Raw genomic sequence first — 18393 nt, forward strand, 5'->3', positions numbered from 1 at the left:
GACAAAGACTATGTTTACCGTGACTTTGAATGCTAAAAGTGGGGCCATCAGCGAGTAGACGACAAAGCTCTTTGTCATCCGTGGCCCGGTCCTTTGTCGCCTGCTATGGAAGACGACAAAGTAACTGATTATTTTAGCGAGGGATCGCATGCATATAGACCTTAGGGGCCCACCGATAGGAGTATCATCGAAAACCGCACAATGGAAGCATGGTCGACACACATGCACGCACACCGCACAACGGGGGCTTGGACATCACACACATGAGCACGCACACACACACACACACACACACACACACACACACACACACCGTGTGTAGGGTTGGTGTTCCAGCATTGTCAGTCAAAGGGATGACATACCCCACGAGCCGACCGATAGGTGTGTCATCGAAAACCGCACAAGAGATGCATGGTTGACACACACATGTACACACACGCACTATTGGAGATACGCCCTAGAGGCAATCATGCTATGATTTCATTTCCTATGTATTCATGAGTATTTTGTATTGTCCTTGAACATCATTAGTGATATGTATCAATAAGTATGTGACTTATCTGTGAGACGATATATTGTATGATGATTGTTCTAATAGTCCCTAGTTTTTAAGGTTCTGCATTCACATATCCTTTACTAGTATACATTTCAGTTGATGACTATGTTTCACAAGTCATGTGCATAGAGATGCTAAACTGATAGTAAGGACTCGGAGATTGAGCTCACCGAGTCGAACACACACACTTTGAGACACAGCGGAATATTGTCATCTCTTATTCTGAGGTAAAAAGTGTATGCCATGTCCTAGACCACAGTTCCTCGCATGTTCGTGGGATGAGGATCGACTCACTTAGGGTCTACCAAATTCTACTCGGTAATTGGGTAGTTATAAAGGTAGCTTTCGGGTGAGCTGTGAGACATGCCGCCAGACATGGTTCACAAAGATGGGATTTGTGGCTCCATAAGGATAGGTATTTTGTGCGCCCTCTCGAGTTATCAGATTCAACAAGCATGGCCCTGCGACATGGGTTAAGTGTTAATCCGGTTCGGCTATCTGCATCACAGTTTCGTAAAGAGATATCGATCAACCACAAGGTGATAGCATAACTTGCCCCTATGTGCTTTTGGTAATTAAGAAGAATATATACTTCATTAGACAAATGATTCTACCAAGTATATTTCAAAAAAAGTTCAATGAATGGACTGGCTAAGGATTGTGAGGATATCCTCTAGATGCAAGGAACATTTATTGGCAACACGCTTCAAGACTCTACATTATGCATTTTTTGAGAAACCACACTTGAATCTATAGGAAAGCCAATAGTATTAAAAGGGTATGAGGTGTCTATGCTGATCTGGTTTCTCAAAGTGCTTAACGATTAGCCACCAAACATACTCATGAAATTCTCCCGCTAAAATTATGTACAAACCCCAAGTCCAAATTTAGTGCCACCAGCATTTCCAAATGGGCCCTACTAAGTTTGACCCTAGTCACATCCTATGCCAAACCCTAAGGTCTCGGTGACACCAAGTTCCATTTCAGTGAAACCAAAATCAGTGACCAACTTTCTGTTGTCCCATTTCTAAAAATAGGAATTTCTGAGTTTTAGGAATCGATGACACCAAAACACATAACTGCCTAGGCCAGCCAAAATTGGACCCACCAGGATTTATATATCGGTCAAATCGAAACGCCAAAAGTTGCCACATTTTGCACTAGTCGGTGCAACCGAGTTTTTTACTTTGGTTTCACCGAGTTGGGCAATAATATTGCAACGGTTGGATTTTTGGAGATGCATATATATACCCCTCCACCTGCCTCTCATTCGAAGAGGAAGCACTCAAAACGAACCAACACTTGCCCCATCCATTTTCTCAGAGATAGCCACCTACTCATGTGTTGAATCAAGATATTCCATTCCTACCATATGAATCTTGATTTCTAGCCTACCCAAGTTTCTTTCCACCCAATCAATCTTTTCTACCCAAGCCAAATATGTGAGGAAGCGACTGAGTGTTGACGAGAGTATCTTTTGAAGCACAAGATCAAGGAGTTCATCATACTACCACATCAATTACCTTGTGTAGAGTGGTATTTCCTAGATTGGTTAGGTGTCGCTTTAGAGCCTTCGACTTCGTGTGGAGTTGAACCAAGAAGTTTGTAAGTCCAAGGAGATCGCCTACTTCGTGAAAATCTACCTCAAGTGGGGTAGTCCTTCATGACGTAAGCCATGGGGGGAATAGTGATGGTTGCTTCTTCGTGGACCCTTCATGGGTGGAGCCCTCTGTGGACTCTTGCAGCTGTTACCCTTCGTGGGTTGAAGTTTCCATCAATATGGACATATGATAGGACCACCTACCGAAACCATGCCACAAATCATTGTGTCATCTTTTTGTTTGATCTTCCTATCCCTGCCATGTACTTACATGTGCATGTCTTTCCTTCCCACTGCACTCTTAGACATGCATGTGCAGGGTCTCCTTGACTTGCTACAATTGCAAAAACTTGCCCACAACTAAAATTGGGAAAAGGCTAAGGTTTAATTGGTCAAGTTGTCTAATCACCCCTCCCACTCTAGAGATACTTCCAATCCTACAAGTGTCATCACAACTTTGGTCTCCATTGCATTAGTTTTACAACCTAGGAGAGTATGGCGGCTAGTGAGGGAAATTACCACCATAGTGGTCCGTATTTTGATGGTATAAACTTTGCTAGTTGTAAGCATAAAATGAAAATGCGTATTATTGGTCATAACCCCACCGTTTTGGTTGTTGTTTGTGTTGGATTTCAAGGTGAATTCTTTGGTGATGGAAGGGAACAAGATCGTGAAGCGGCCGTGGAAGAATTGAAGATGTTGTAATACAACTCTAAAGCATGCGACATTCCATTCAACTGCCTATGCCCCGAAGAGTTGAACAATATTATCCCTCTTGAGAATGCAAAGGAAATTTGGGATATTTTGGTTGATATTCATGAAGGTACCGAATCCGTTAGGGAATCTAAGTTGGATGTGCTAGAGAGTCAACTTACAAGTTCAAGATGAAGGATAGTGAAGGAGTCACTGAAATATACTCTAGGCTCGCTCTCATCATAAATGAGATTGTCGGCCTAGGAAGCAAAGAGATGACCTACAAATTCATCATCAAGAAGATCCTTAGATCCTGGGATGGAAAGTACGACACCATGTGTACATTGATCCAAATGATGTCAAACAACAAATATCTCAAGCCGATGGAGGCCATTTGAAGGATTGTTGCTCATGATATGTCACTTAAAGACAAATAAGAGCTCCACAACAAGCCAAGGCGGTGCATACAAAGCTTCAATTGACACTCCCGCTACATGAAATGATAACCTTGATACAAATGAAGAGATAAGCCTCACGGTCAATAAATTGAACAAGTCCTACAAGAGCAAAGGCAAAGAGAGAAGCTCCAACTCAAGATATGAAGAGAAGTGTTCATCTAGTCATGACCGACATTGTTAAAATTGTGGAAGACCCATACACTACTCCAATGAGAGCACAACACCCCACAAAAGACGAGAAGAATAACCTATAAGAACAAGCTCAACAGATGAGTCACCTTTTAGAGAGAGAAGGAGTAGAGAAGATCGCTATGAACGAAGACCCTCCTGGAGAATCAAGGACTCGGAGAAGAAGAACAAGTACACCAAGAGACACTCAAAAAAAATCATCAAGCTCATGTTGGTTAATAGGTATCTGACTCCGAATCTGACAACCAGTCCGGGAGAAGTTACCACTCCAACTCCGACTATAGTCAAGATGAAGGTGTTGCCAGATTACTACTCGTATCATCCAATTCCTAAGACATATTTGATTCACCAAATGAAGGAATTGGAAGTTGCTTCATGGCTAAAGGCCCCAAGGTATCACACCTCCAATACTTTGACTCTAATAGTGATGAGATGACTTACTTGGATATGATGACTTGCTCTTTGATAAAAATAGTAATGTTAGTCAAAATGAACTTGATAATAATCATGTTATTCAAGATAAGTCGTGTGATGATGATATAAGGAGATTAAGCGTCTAACTAAAATATTAAACACTCTTAAGTTATCTCATGAACCTACTTTAGAAGATCATAGAGATATTGTAAGAACTCATAAGAATTTAAGCTTCGAGAAGCTAAATTTAGAGCAAGAGCATGAGTTTCTTAAATCTATCAATGCCGATATTCCATAAAAGAGTTCTCATTATCTAGCTAAACGATTAATCTTGTCTAGTTTTGTTCCACAAGTTAAATCTAAGCAAACTAGTAACAAAGGCAAGAAAGGTTCTTCATCTAGTAACAACAACACGAATGCTAAATCCAATGATGTTGTTTCTAGTAGCTCTATTGATTCGAGTAATGATTTTCTTAGCCAAGTTACACTTGTGCAAGAAAATGATTTATTGAAAGGAATTATAGAGAAATATATTGATACGTCTCCAACGTATATATAATTTTTGATGGTTTCATGCTATTATCTTGTCAAACTTTGGATGTTATGAATGCCTTTTATATATTTTTTGGGACTAACTTATTAGCTCAGTGCCAACTACCAGTTCCTGTTTTTCCATGTTTTTGACCCCTTTCAGAGGATATTTTGAAACGGAGTACAAACGGAAGAAAATCCCCGAAAAGATTTTTTCCAGAACGGAAGAAGATCGGGAAGCTTGAGAGCCAAGGGAGGGGAGCCACAGAGGCCCCACAAGCCCCCACACCGCGGCCAGGGGGGAGGCCGCGGCCCACAGGCTTGTGGGCCCCCTGGGCGCCCTCTGCCCTAGGGGTTGCGCCTATAAATTCCCTAAAAATCCCAAAATAATCAGGATATCGTCGAAAGTACTTTTCCGCCACCGCAAGCTTCTGTCTCCGCAAGATCCCATCTGGGGCACGTTCTGGTGCCCTGCCGGAGGGGAGATTAGGATACAGAGGGCTTCTTCATCAACACCATGACCTCTCCGATGATGCGTGAGTAGTTCACCATAGACCTACGGGTCCATAGCTAGTAACCAGATGGCTTCTTCTCTCTCTTGGATCTTCAATACAAAGTTCTCCATGCTTTTCTTTTGCGGTGTGTTTGTCGAGATCCGATGAATTGTGGATTTATGATCAGATTATCTATGAATCTTATTTGAGTTTCTTCTGATCTCTCTTATGCATGATTTCATATCCTTGTAATTCTCTCTGAGTTGTGGGTTTTGTCTGGCCAACTAGATCTATGATTCTTGCAATGGGAGAAGTGCTTGGTTTTGGGTTCATACCGTGCGGTGACCTCACCCAGTGACAGAAGGGGTAGCGAGGCACGCATCATGTTGTTGCCATCAAGGGTAAAATGATGGGGTTTTCATCATTGGTTTGAGATTATCCCTCTACATCATGTCATCTTGCTTAAGGCGTTACTCTGTTCGTCATGAACTCAGTACACTAGATGCATGCTGGATAGCGGTCGATGTGTGGAGTAATAGTAGTAGATGTAGAAAGTATCGATCTACTTGTCTCGAACGTGATGCCTATATGTATGATCATTGCCTTAGATATCGCCATGACTTTGCGCGATTCTATCAATTGCTCGACAGTAATTTGTTCACCCACCGTGATATTTGCTATTTTGACAGAAGCCTCTAGTGAACACTATGGCGCCCGGGTCTACTCCACACCATATTTTCAGCCTTACACTTTTTACTTCGTTGCACTTTCCGCCTTCAGATCTCACTTTGCAAACAATCTTGAAGGGATTGACAACCCCTTTGAAGTGTTGGGTGCAAGCTTGTTTGTGTTTGCGCAGGTACTCTGGACTTGACGAGACCCTCATTCTGGATCGATACATTGGTTCTCAAGCTGAGACAAATACTTACTGCTCCTATGCTGCATCACCCTTTCCTCTTCAAGGGAAAAACCAATGCAAGCCCTGTCTCCGTCAACGTGTCAATTTCTGACGCTGTTGTTTGAGAAGTATCAGAAGGATTTCTGGCGCCGTTGGCGGGGAGGAAGATCAAGTCAAGGACTCATCCAAGTAGGTGTCGCAAACTCATATCTTGCATTTACTTTGTTTGCTAGTTTCCTCTCGTTTTCCTCTCCCCCACTTCACCAACTTGCCTTTTCGTTTGCCTTTTTCGTTCGCCTTTTTCGTTCGCCCTTTTTCTCGCCTGTTCTTTGTTTGCTTGTGTGCTTGCTTGCTTGCTGAAGTCACCATGAACTAAAACACCAAACTTTGTGACTTCTCGAATACTAATAATAATGATTTTATTAGTACTCCAATTGCTCCCGCCACTAGTGCGGAGTCATACGAAATCAATGCCGCTTTGCTGAATCTTGTTATGAAAGAGAAATTCTCCGGCCTTCCTAGTGAAGATGCCGCACCCCATCTCAATACCTTCATTGAGCTTTGCGATATGCAAAAGAAAAAAGATGTGGATAATGAAGTGATTAAATTGAAGCTTTTTTCCTTTCTCGTTGCGAGATCGCGCAAAAACTTGGTTTTCTTCTTTGCCCAAAAATAGTATCGATTCTTGGGATAAGTGCAAAGATGCTTATATAACCAAGTATTTTCCGCCGGCTAAGATCATCTCTCTCTGTAATGATATCATGAATTTCAAGCAACTTGATCATGAACATGTTGCACAATATTGGGAGAGAATGAAATTAATGATTAGAAATTGTCCCGCTCATGGCTTGAGTCTTTGGATGATTATTCAAATATTTTACGTTGGCTTGAATTTCGCTTCTAGAAATATCTTGGACTCCGCCTCAGGTGGAACGTTCATGGAAATCACGTTAGGGGAAGCCACAAAGCTCTTAGACAACATCATGACAAACTACTCTCAGTGGCACACTGAAAGGTCACCTACTAGTAAGAAGGTACATGCTATAGAAGAAATTAACTAGTTGAGTGCTAAGATGGATGAGTTAATGAATTTGGTTGCTCGTAGAAGTGCTCCTTTGGATCCTAATGATATGCCTTTGTCTTCTTTGATTGAGAGTAGCAACGCTAGCTTGGACGTTAATTTTGTTGGTAGGAATAACTTTGGCAACAACAATGCTTTTAGAGGAAACTAAGTTCCTAGGCCTTTTCCTAGTAACTCCTCTAATAACTTTGGCAACTCCTACAACATTACTCATGGAAATTACAATAGATTACCATCTGATCTAGAGAGTAATATCAAAGAGTTCATCAACTCTCAAAAGATTTTCCATGCGTCCATAGAGGAAAAGCTACTCAAAATTGACGATTTCGCTAAGAGCGTTGATATAATGTCTAGTGATGTTGATGCTTTGAAAGTTAGATGTGCTCCTCCCAAAATCAACATGGATGAAACTTTGAAAGCTATGCGTGTTTCCATGATTAAGAGCCAAGAAAGAACCGCCCAAATTCGTGCTAGACATGAATGGCTTAAAAAGGCGTGTTCTCGTGATGAGAATCACGAAGATCTTAAAGTGCTTGGTGTGACTCCCATTGAATCTTTGTTTTCTTGTGTCAAACCTAATGATTATGGGCTGGATATGAATCCACATTGGTTGAAAAGTGCCCCAATGATTCGTAGTCCATCTATCTTGATGCTAAAAGCATTGAAAGTGGAGTAGAACATGTTAAAACTTTGAGTAGTAATGAAATTACTACCGTGGATTTCAAGGAATTTAATTCTGATAGTTGCTCCTTGATTTAATGCATTTCTTTGATGCAATCCATGTTAAACTCTCCACACGCTTATAGCCAAAACAAGGCCTTTACCAATCATATCGTCGAAGCTATGATAAAATCTCTTGAATAGAAACTTGAATTGGAAGTCTCTATCCCTAGAAAGCTTCATGATGAGTGGGAACCTACCATCAAAATCAAAATCAAAAACTATGAATGCAATGCTTTGTGTGATTTGGGTGCTAGTGTTTTCGCGATTCCAAAGTCTTTATGTGCTGTTCTGGGTTTAATGAGATTGAAGAGTGTTCTCTTAATTTGCATCTTGCTGATTCTACTGTCAAGAAACCCATGGGAAGGATCAATGATGTTCTTATTATTGCAAATAGGAACTATGTACCCGTGGATTTCATTGTGCTTGACATTGATTGCAATCCTACATGCCATATTATTCTTGGTAGACCTTTCCTAAGGACTATCGGTGCTATCATCGATATGAAGGAAGGGAATATTAGATTTAAATTTACTTTAAGGAAGGGCATGGAACAATTTCCTAGAAAGAAAATAAAATTGCCTTATGAATCCATGATGAGGGCCACTTATGGTTTGAGCACCAAAGACGATGATACGTGATTCTATCGCTTTTATGCCTAGCTAAGGGCGTTAAACAATAGCGCTTGTTGGGAGGCAAACCAATGCATTTATCTTTTTCTTTCTGATTTGTTGCGTCCACACTTTCACAATTCTGTTGTGATTGTGTTTTTTGTGTTTCTTTTTGTGTTTGAGCCAAGCAAAACCATTATGACTAGTCTTCGTAATGGTTGTTTGATCCTGCTGGAAAAGACAGAAACTTTTCGCTCACAAGATGATTTGTCATTTTTATTCAGAAAGAGCTTTTGAGTTGATTCTTTTTGCTGCTGGTAGATATGCTTTTTGCACAGGCCGTCGTAATTTTCTCAGATGTTTTGAGGTACCAGAAGTATACGAAGTATACAGATTGCTACAGACTGGTCTGTTTTTGTTGAGTTGGTTGCTTGTTTTGATGAAACTATGGTTAGTATCGGGGGTACTAGCCATGGAAAAGTGAGAATACAGTAGCCCAACATCAATATGGATAGAATTCAAGTTTTCTACAATACCAAAAGAAGTGGTAGTTTGTTTTCTTGTGCTAATGTTATCACGAGTTTCTGTTTAAGTTTTGTGTTGTGAAGTTTTCAAGTTTTGGGTGATGTTCTCATGGACGATGAGATAAGGGTGTAAAGAGCTCAAGCTTGAGGATGCCCAAGGCATCCCAAGCCAAATTTCAAGGACACCAAAAATCCTAAGCTTGGGTATGCCCCGGGAGGGCATCCCCTCTTTCGTCTTCAATCCATCGGTAACATTACTTGGAGCTATATTTTTATTCACCACTTGATATGTGTTTTGCTTGGAGCGTCTTGTATCTTAGGAGTCTTTTCTTTTTGTTGTGTCACAATCATCCTTGCTGCACACCTTTTTGAGAGAGAGAGAGACATGCACTCGTCGTGATTTTGCTAGAATGCTCATAGTGCTTCACTTATATCTTTTGAGCTAGATACTTTTGCTCTTTGTGCTTCACTTATATCTTTTGAGCTAGATACTTTTTCTCTAGTGCTTCACTTATATCTTTTAGAGCACGGCGGTGCGTGATTTGGTAGTTGGCTTATGCTATGAAAGTAGTCCCAAAGGTGATAGATACCCAAATAGGATGCAAAAACCTCCATCTTCATGTGCATTGAATAGAAAGAGAAGTTTTGATTCCTCTCAATTAGTTTTGAGACGTGGATTCAGTAATATTAAGAGCTATGTTAGTAGGGTGTTGTGAATCTAGAAATACTTGTGTTGAAGTTAGTGATTCCCGTAGCATGCATGTATGGTGAACCGCGATGTTAGGAAGTCAGAGCATAATTGATCTATTGATTGTCATCCTTTGTGTTGAGGTCGGGATCGCGCGATGGTTTACACCTACCAACCCTTCCCCTCGGAGTATGCGTTTAGCACTTTGTTTCGATTACTAATAAAAACTTTCGCAACAAGTATGTGAGTTCTTCATGACTAATGTGAGTCCATGGTATAGATGCACTTTCAACTTCCACCATTGCTAGCCTCTCTAGTACCGCGCAATTCTCACCGGTGCACAAACCCACCAAATTCCTTCATCAAAACAGCCACCATACCTACCTACTATGGCATTTTCATAGCCATTCCGAGATATATTGCCATGCAACCCCCACTGTTCCGTCTCATGACTTGTGCCTTCACTTTCATACTGCCATTGGATGATCGTAAGATAGCTAGCGAGATGTTTCAACATCATATGCCATGCTAGATCGTTGCACATCCTGGTACACTGCCGGAGGCATTTCCTATGGAGTCATCATTGTGATTTTTGAGCTGTGAGTAAATAAAAGTGTGACAATCATCATTAGTAGAGCATTGTCCCATGTGAGGAAATAAAAAAAGAGCCCAAAGAGCCCAAAAACAAAAACAAAAAAAGAGAAAAAATAAAAAAAGAGGCCTAAGAGCCCAAATGAAAAAAAGAAAAGAGAGAAAAAGAGAGAAGGGACAATGCTACTATCTCTTTCCACACTTGTGCTTCATGATAGCACCATGTTCTTCATGATTGAGAGCTTCTTGCTTTGTCACTACCATATGTTGGTGGGAATCTTCATTATATAACTTGGCTTGTATATTCCAATGATGGGCTTCCTCAAAATTGCCCTAAGTCTTCGTGAGCAAGCAAGTTGGATGCACACCCACTAGTTCTCCTTTTGAGCTTTCACATACTTATAGCTCTAGTGAATCTCTTGTATGGAAATCCCTACTCATTCACATTGATATCTATTAATGGGCATCTCCATAACCCTTTGATATGCCGAGTCAATGTGACCATCTCCTCCTTTTTGTCTCACAGCCACCACCACACTCTATTCTACCTATAGTGCTATATCCATGGCTCGCGCTCATGTATTGCGTGATAGTTATAAAGAGTTTGAGAAAGTAAGAGTGTGAAAACAATTACTTGGCCAATACCGGGGTTGTGCATGATTTACATTAGTTGTGTGAGGATGATGGAGCATAGCCAGACTATATGATTTTGTAGGGATAACTTTCATTGGCCTTGTTATTTTGAAAGTTCATGATTACCTTGCTAGTTTGCTTGAAGTATTATTGTTTTCATGTCAATAGCAAACTATTGTTTCGAATCTTACGGATCTGAACATTCATGTCACGTGAAATAAGTTGCAAAGGACAACTATGCTAGGTAGCATTCCACATCAAAAATTCATTCTTTATCACTTCCCTACTCGAGGACGAGCAGGAGTTAAGCTTGGGGATGCTTGATATGTCTCCAACGCATCTATAATTTTTTATGGTTTCATGCTATTATCTTGTCAAACTTTGGATGTTATGCATGCCTTTTATATATTTTTTGGGGCTAACTTATTAACTCAGTGCCAAGTGCCAGTTCCTGTTTTTCCCATGTTTTTGACCCCTTTCAGAGGAGATTTTGGAACGAAGTCCAAACGGAAGAAAATCCCCGAAAAGTTTTTTTCCGGAACGGAAGAAGATCGGGAAGCTTGAGAGCCAAGGCAGGGGAGCCTCAGGGGCCCCACAAGCTCCCACCCTGCGGCCAGGGGGGAGGCCGCGACCCACATGCTTGTGGGCCCCCTGGGTGCCCTCTGCCCTCGGGGTTGCGCCTATAAATTCCCTAAAAATCCCAAAAAAATCAGGAGATCATCGAAAGTACTTTTCCGCCACCGCAAGCTTCAGTCTCCGCAAGATCCCATCTGGGGCACGTTCTGGTGCCCTACCGGAGGGGAGATTCGGATACGGAGGGCTTCTTCATCAACACAATGAGCTCTCCGATGATGCGTGAGTAGTTCACCATAGACCTACGGGTCCATAACTAGTAACTAGATGGCTTCTTCTCTCTCTTGGATCTTCAATACAAAGTTCTCCATGATCTTCATGGAGATCTATCCGATGTAATCTTCTTTTGCGGTGTGTTTGTCGAGATACGATGAATTGTGGATTTATGATCAGATTATCTATGAATCTTATGAGTTTGTTCTGATCTCTCTTATGCATGATTTCATATCCTTGTAATTCTCTTCGAGTTGTGGGTTTTGTCTGGCCAACTAGATCTATGATTCTTGCAATGGGAGAAGTGCTTGGTTTGGGTTCATACCGTGCGGTGACCTCACCCAGTGACAGAAGGGGTAGCGAGGCACGCATCGTGTTGTTGCCATCAATGGTAAAAAAAATGGGGGTTTCATCATTGGTTTGAGATTATCCCTCTACATCATGTCATCTTGCTTAAGGCGTTACTGTGTTCATCATGAACTCAATACACTAGATGCATGCAGGATAACGGTCGATGTGTGGAGTAATAGTAGTAGATGCAGAAAGTATCGGTCTACTTGTCTCGGACATGATGCCTATATGTATGATCATTGCCTTAGATATCGTCATGACTTTGCGTGGTTCTATCAATTGCTCGACAGTAATTTGTTCACCCACCGTGATATTTGCTATTTTCAGAGAAGCCTCTAGTGAACACTATGGCCCCCGGGTCTACTCGACACCATATTTTCAGCCTTACACTTTTTACTTCGTTGCACTTTCCGCCTTCAGATCTCACTTTGCAAACAATCTTGAAGGGATTGACAACCCCTTTGAAGCGTTGGGTGTAAGCTTGTTTGTGTTTGCGCAGGTACTCTAGACTTTACGAGACCCTCCTTCTGGATCGATACCTTGGTTCTCAAACTAAGGGAAATACTTACTGCTCCTGTGCTGCATCACCCTTTCCTCTTCAAGGGAAAACTAACGCAAGCCCAGTCTCCGTCAACGTGTCAATTTCTGGCGCTGTTGTTTGAGAAGTAGCAGGTATCTATAGGACTCTTGCCAGAAGTAAGCAATTCGATAAGACTGTACGCAAGCAAGGAGGGCACCAGAAGAAACAAGTCATTGGCTACATCAATGCCAATGGAGTTGAATGTGAATAAGGTTAATAACCCAAGATGAAGTTTGTTCCCCATAAGTAGAAGTATGATCCTACTCTCCCCAAGGGAAGAAATGCTCAAGACCACAAGACCACAAGCTCAAGGGCAAGGACAATCTTCAGAAGGAGATTGACTCATTTGAAGAAGAATCCAAAGCCATGGTCAAGTGGGTTCCCAAGGCCACCACTAGCTCTACTTCATGAAGCACTATTTCAACTCCAAGGATCCCCATCAAGTTGATGTGGATCCCCAAGAAGAAGAATTAGAGAAGTTCTTGAGGGGTGACTCCGCCAACAAAATTCACTCTCATTCATTTTGGCAAGAACTATTTGCAATCAACTCCAACCTTATGCATTAGTTCAAGGGGTCGCACATTCCCTCAAAGGTAAGCAATGGACAAGGTAATTAATGATTTAATGGATATCATCTCATATGCTCTTCACTCCATGTCCATATATATCCTTTTATTTGTTCCTTCTGTGGGACTAACCCATATAGGCAAGAAGAGTATGGAACAACAAGGACTGCTCCCAACACAAGATGATCTTCATAAAACTATGAGCATCCACCACTACAACACCTACATGAAGTACTCTATGACAACACCCAAGGTTAGTTTATCCCTCTTTGGGGGGATGTCACATGAAGGGGAGCTTTACACTAAGACTTGAGTCAAAGTGTAAGGGAATTCTCCATCTTAAGTGTTTTGGTGATGATGACAACTCACTATGTTATCTAACCGGGTGTCAAGTATGCAGGTATCATATGTTAGACACAAGATGGTTAGGTATTCCCTCCAAACGGAAAAGATCGATGATGTGTTCCCTATGTGTTTTTCTCTTTGGTCGTATGGATCTTGTACTATTAAGAGGGAATCCACATTGGAAGTCTATGGGTGAGTCAACTCTTCTCTCACACTTTGGCACCCATCTCGTTCCATCGCATTGTTGAGAGAGAGACCCCTGTTTTTCTAACTGATCGATTGTATCGGTGCCATGGGCGGTTGTACCGCTCAACACTTGGGCGGTTGTGACGGCCACACACCAGTCCACAACTGACCACAACTCTGTTTCATTACAGTTGTTGCATGGTTGTGGCCAGGTTGTACCATCATATTAAATATAGCCCGTACTACCGGTGTTCCAAGCGGTTGTACCGCGTGGGACTAAGACACGCCCAGCGGCCGTGGCTGGTGGAACCTGAGGGCCAACTCTCTATTTTGGCCCGGTTGTTGGGCGGTGGTTGTCCGGTTGTTCCGGTAATATAGGAAGACTTGTTGTACCGCCCTAACAACCGGTGGTTATAACGATTAGAAATTGGGGGGGGGCTATATAAGGAGGAATTTCTTCCTCCTCCCTCTTATCTCTTAATTCTCTCTCGACCATTGATGCACTCAAGCTTACTTGCCCTATCTCTCTCCCTAGCCACCCAAAATTGTTGTCTTGCTTGGGATTGAAGGATGAGATCTAGAAATACACTTCCACCAAACACTACTGGAATCACAAAATTTGTCATCTGCCTGGTCTTTGTTGTCTACTGGCTGATGGCAAAGACCCTCTTTGCCGTTTGCTGCCACAATTCGGATGTCACAGAGTAGACTGATGGCAAAGACCCTATTTTTCATCAGTCAGAACTTTGCCGTCTCCAGCTAACGGCCAAGAGGCATCAAGTAGAAGGCAAAAAGCCAGTGCCATCAGTCAGAACTTTGTCGTCTGCCAGTTGACTGCAAAGAGGGTTTGGGCAGACGTCAAAGAGGATGGCGCCCTAATGGCCGTCGCCCCCATCACCTCCACCATCTTTGTCGTCTGCTATGTATCTCTTTGCCATCGGGGGCGGACGACAAAGAGGATGGTGCCCTAATGGCACCCCACACCCCCTCTCAACCCCAACGGTCATCGCCCCAACCCCCACACCCCTCTCCCCTAAAAATCTGTATCTCTCATCCCCGAAACCCCCACCACCGCTGGAGCTCGCCCTCCCCTCCTCCCCGCACGTGACCCGCAGCCAGAGATCGCCCCCTCCTCCACCACCGCGCCCTTCTCCTCCCTGCTCGCCCTCCTCCACCATCGCCCCTCCTCCACCACCGCGACATCCTCCTCCCCGGGACCACCTCCTCCCTGTGACCCCCTCCTCCACCACCGCCTCCTCCTCCCGCGACCACCTCCTCCACGATCGTCCCACCTCCTCCACCATCGCCCCCTCCTCTCCGTGCCCCCTCCTCCACCACCGCCACGGCCCCCTCCTCCTCACGCACACTCCTCCCCAGGACCCCCTCCTTCACCATCACGCCGCCCTCCTCCACCATTTCCCCCTCCTCCCAGCGCACCGCCTCCTCCCTGCGCCCCCTCCTCCTCTACGGCCGGCCTCCCTACGCCGTCCTCATCGCCCGGCCGCCGCCCTCCCGTGAGTCCCTATTTTCACCTATTTTCATTTAATTTGTTAATTAGGTTAGTTACATTAGTTAGGTTAGTTGTTAGTTAGGTTAGGTGTTAGTTGTGTTAGTTGTTAGTTAGGTTAGTTGTTAGTTCTTAGTAAGGCTAGTTGTTAGTTATGTTAGTTGTTAGCTGTTAGTGGTTAGCTAGATACCAAGTGAATAAGAATAAGAATAATAAGAAGAAGAAGAAAGAGGAGAGAGGAGAATAAGAAAGAAGATGAAAAGGGAAAAGAAGGAAGAAGAAGAAGAATAAGAAGAGCGAAAAGGAAAAGAAGGAAGAAGAAGAAGAAGAAGAAGAAGAAGAGAAGAAGAAGAAGAAGAAGAAGAAGAAGAAGAAGAAGACGAAGAAGAAAAGGAAGAAGAGGAAGAAGAGGAAGAAGAAGAAAAGGAAGAAGAGGAAAAAAAGAAGAGGAGGAAGAAGAAAATGACGCCCTGACACCGTGACACAATGCCCTACACCCCGACACCCCGACACGACGCCTCGACACAACATCCTGACACTCCGGCATGAAACTCCATGGAGCTGTTAATACACAGCCCCCGACGCCACTGAACCCCAACCCCTGACCCCGACACCTCTTTGCCCTCTTGTTGACCGAAAAGGTGATCTTCGGCCTTCTAGAGGCTGCCGGACGCGGACCTCACCAGGAGAATACTCGGAGACGAGAGGAGAGGCACAGAAGAGAGGTCTCCGGAATCGGAAGAGTTGGCTTGCTGACCCTTCGACCGTGCGTTGGCATACCTGAGGGCGCCGGGGACGAATGACTTAGGGGGTTCCTCGACGTCGATGGAACCCTAAATGACATCTATATAGGTCATATATTTGTGTTAGGTCATATATTTTTCAATTTTATTAATGAACACAAAATATTTGTGTTGATCAGGTGGATTTACATGTGCAGTTCTCTCGTCTGTGCGAGGTATTCTGTTCGAAGACCTCCCCGTGCATGTGAGTACAAATGAGATCTCCTCTTCACCCCTTAATTTGCTCTGGGTTGGTCTTCGGATGAAACTTGCTAGATATAGGTACAATAAATTATCAGTATGCATGACCAGTATGCGTATCCCGTTCGAAAGGGTTACAGTTATAAATATGCATGCATTTGCATATATTTATAACTGTGATTCTTCCGAATTGTTCAATGTTATCCATGGACAGCCCGAGCATGTGTAGATTGGGTTTGTTTTCCCATATGCTTTGCTCCCGATCAGATGCATAATTTCGACAGTGCCTCCCTGTTGTTCTACGGATACACATCCTGTCTATTTATTTCCGAGATGTGTATCAAGAGAACAGCGGGGAGATGCTGCTGAAATTTTGCATTGGATCCGGAGCAGAGCATGGGAAAACGAACCCAATACACACATACTCGGGTGGGATTAGGACCTATCATTACCTATTAGCGTGTAGGTTGCATGGACGTAATAAAACTGGCGAACTTGATTAACTGATGAATATATATGCTGAATTATACACACACACACACACACACACACACACACACATATATATATATATATATATATATATATATATATTTCTTGTGTGTTTAGTAGCAAGGCAAGATGATTGGTCGTGCGTGGATGTACACCGGTCACCCTAGTGAGAAAGAGATGACGAAAGAATGGTTTATAAAAACCAATTACTTTGTGAAAGCTGCATTTGCAAATGGCCAGGAAACAAACTGGTGCCCCTATCAACATTGCGACAACTATAAAAAGAGAACAAAGGTTGTAATCATTGAACACCTGTAGAGGAGGGGTTTTAAGCCTAATTATATGCTGTGGACATTTCATGGTGACTCTATACAACGCACTAGAGCTAAGGTGGTTCATCGTTGCACCGACGAGCATGGTACCGGGATCGAATACATGGTGCAAGACTTTGATGATGCTCGGGATCCGGATGAAGAGATGGAGGAATCTGCAAAGGCCTTGTATGAAATGTTGGAGTCTTCAAAACGTCCTCTCCACGAGCACACTAAGCTTTGTCAGCTGGATGCCATTGCACAAGTAATGGCTCTAAAGGCTCGGTTCAACTTGGGAAGAGAATGCTACGACACAATGATGGCACTATTTGGACGCTTTCTACCCAAAGGCCATGTCATGCCTGCAAATGTGTACCAGTTAGAAAAAAAATACTTCGTGTACTTAAGATGCCCTATGAGAAGATATATGCCTGTGAGAAAGGATGTGTCTTATTTAGGAAGGAGTATGCACACTTGGACTATTGTCCCAATTACAAGTATTAAAGGTATCTTGTGGTAGACAATGGTATGGGTGAGAAGAGGCAGACCAAAATCATAGTTAATGTTCTTTGGTATATGCCAATCATACCAAGGCTTCAACGTCTTTTCATGGTCGAAGAGACAGTGAAAAAAATGACATAGCAAAAATTGGGCACCGGTTTCGAAATATGGTGGGCGCGGGTCGAGATCGCTCGGCGGGTTCTTCTTCGTCGGCGGCCCGCGTGAGGGGTGGTACTTCCATTCCACCCATATCTCTCCGTAGAGCCTTGGTGGACATTCCGACGACACCACCCGCGGGTGCTTCTTCTTCGTCGGTGTTTCCCACTACAAGAGGAGGTCGGACTCGGAGAAGGGGAAAGGTACAGGACGTGGCCGCGAGAGAGGTAGGCGGACTGCTACGCCATCCTCGCCACCACCACCACCTCATTCACCCGAGCACTGGACTACTATGGTAGACTCGTTTGCGGTGGATGCTACGAGGACTCGGTCTAGGAGCCTCAGTTCGACGGGCATTCGGCCCATCGGACTCCGGTCTAGGAGCCTTGGGTCGACGGGCATTCAACCCATGAGACTACGGTTCCCGAGGCTACGTCTCAGGAGACTTCCGCCACAAAGGCTCCGGCTAACGTGGAGACGTCCGGATAGGGTGCTTGGCCGGATCGGACCGAGGGGCCGGGTGGCCATTCTGTTGGTGGCGGGGATGAGTCTACGGATAGTGAGGGTGACATGGTGGACGGGGTCACTATGTACAAGCATGGTAGTACACGTCTCCCTGTCGTACCGGCTGCCCGCAAGCAGAGGCCGTGATTAAGCCTCAAGGGGAGAGGTAAGTGCATTTACTCTTTTTTTACCCTTTGCCTTCAAGTTTCTTCAAATATGTAATGTGTTGACCTTGTCATATTGTAGGGTTTGGATACACCCCCTTGGAGTCCGCAAGCCGAACACCATCCTTGTTGTGCTTTGTTGGACAAGTTTCCCGGGGTTTGTCACGTTGCCCGGTGAGGGTCAGGTTCCTACACTAGGATTTACCTGGGAGCACTACCA

This window comes from Hordeum vulgare, chromosome 6H (assembly GCF_904849725.1).
Source record: "Hordeum vulgare subsp. vulgare chromosome 6H, MorexV3_pseudomolecules_assembly, whole genome shotgun sequence".
Lineage (NCBI taxonomy): Eukaryota > Viridiplantae > Streptophyta > Magnoliopsida > Poales > Poaceae > Hordeum > Hordeum vulgare.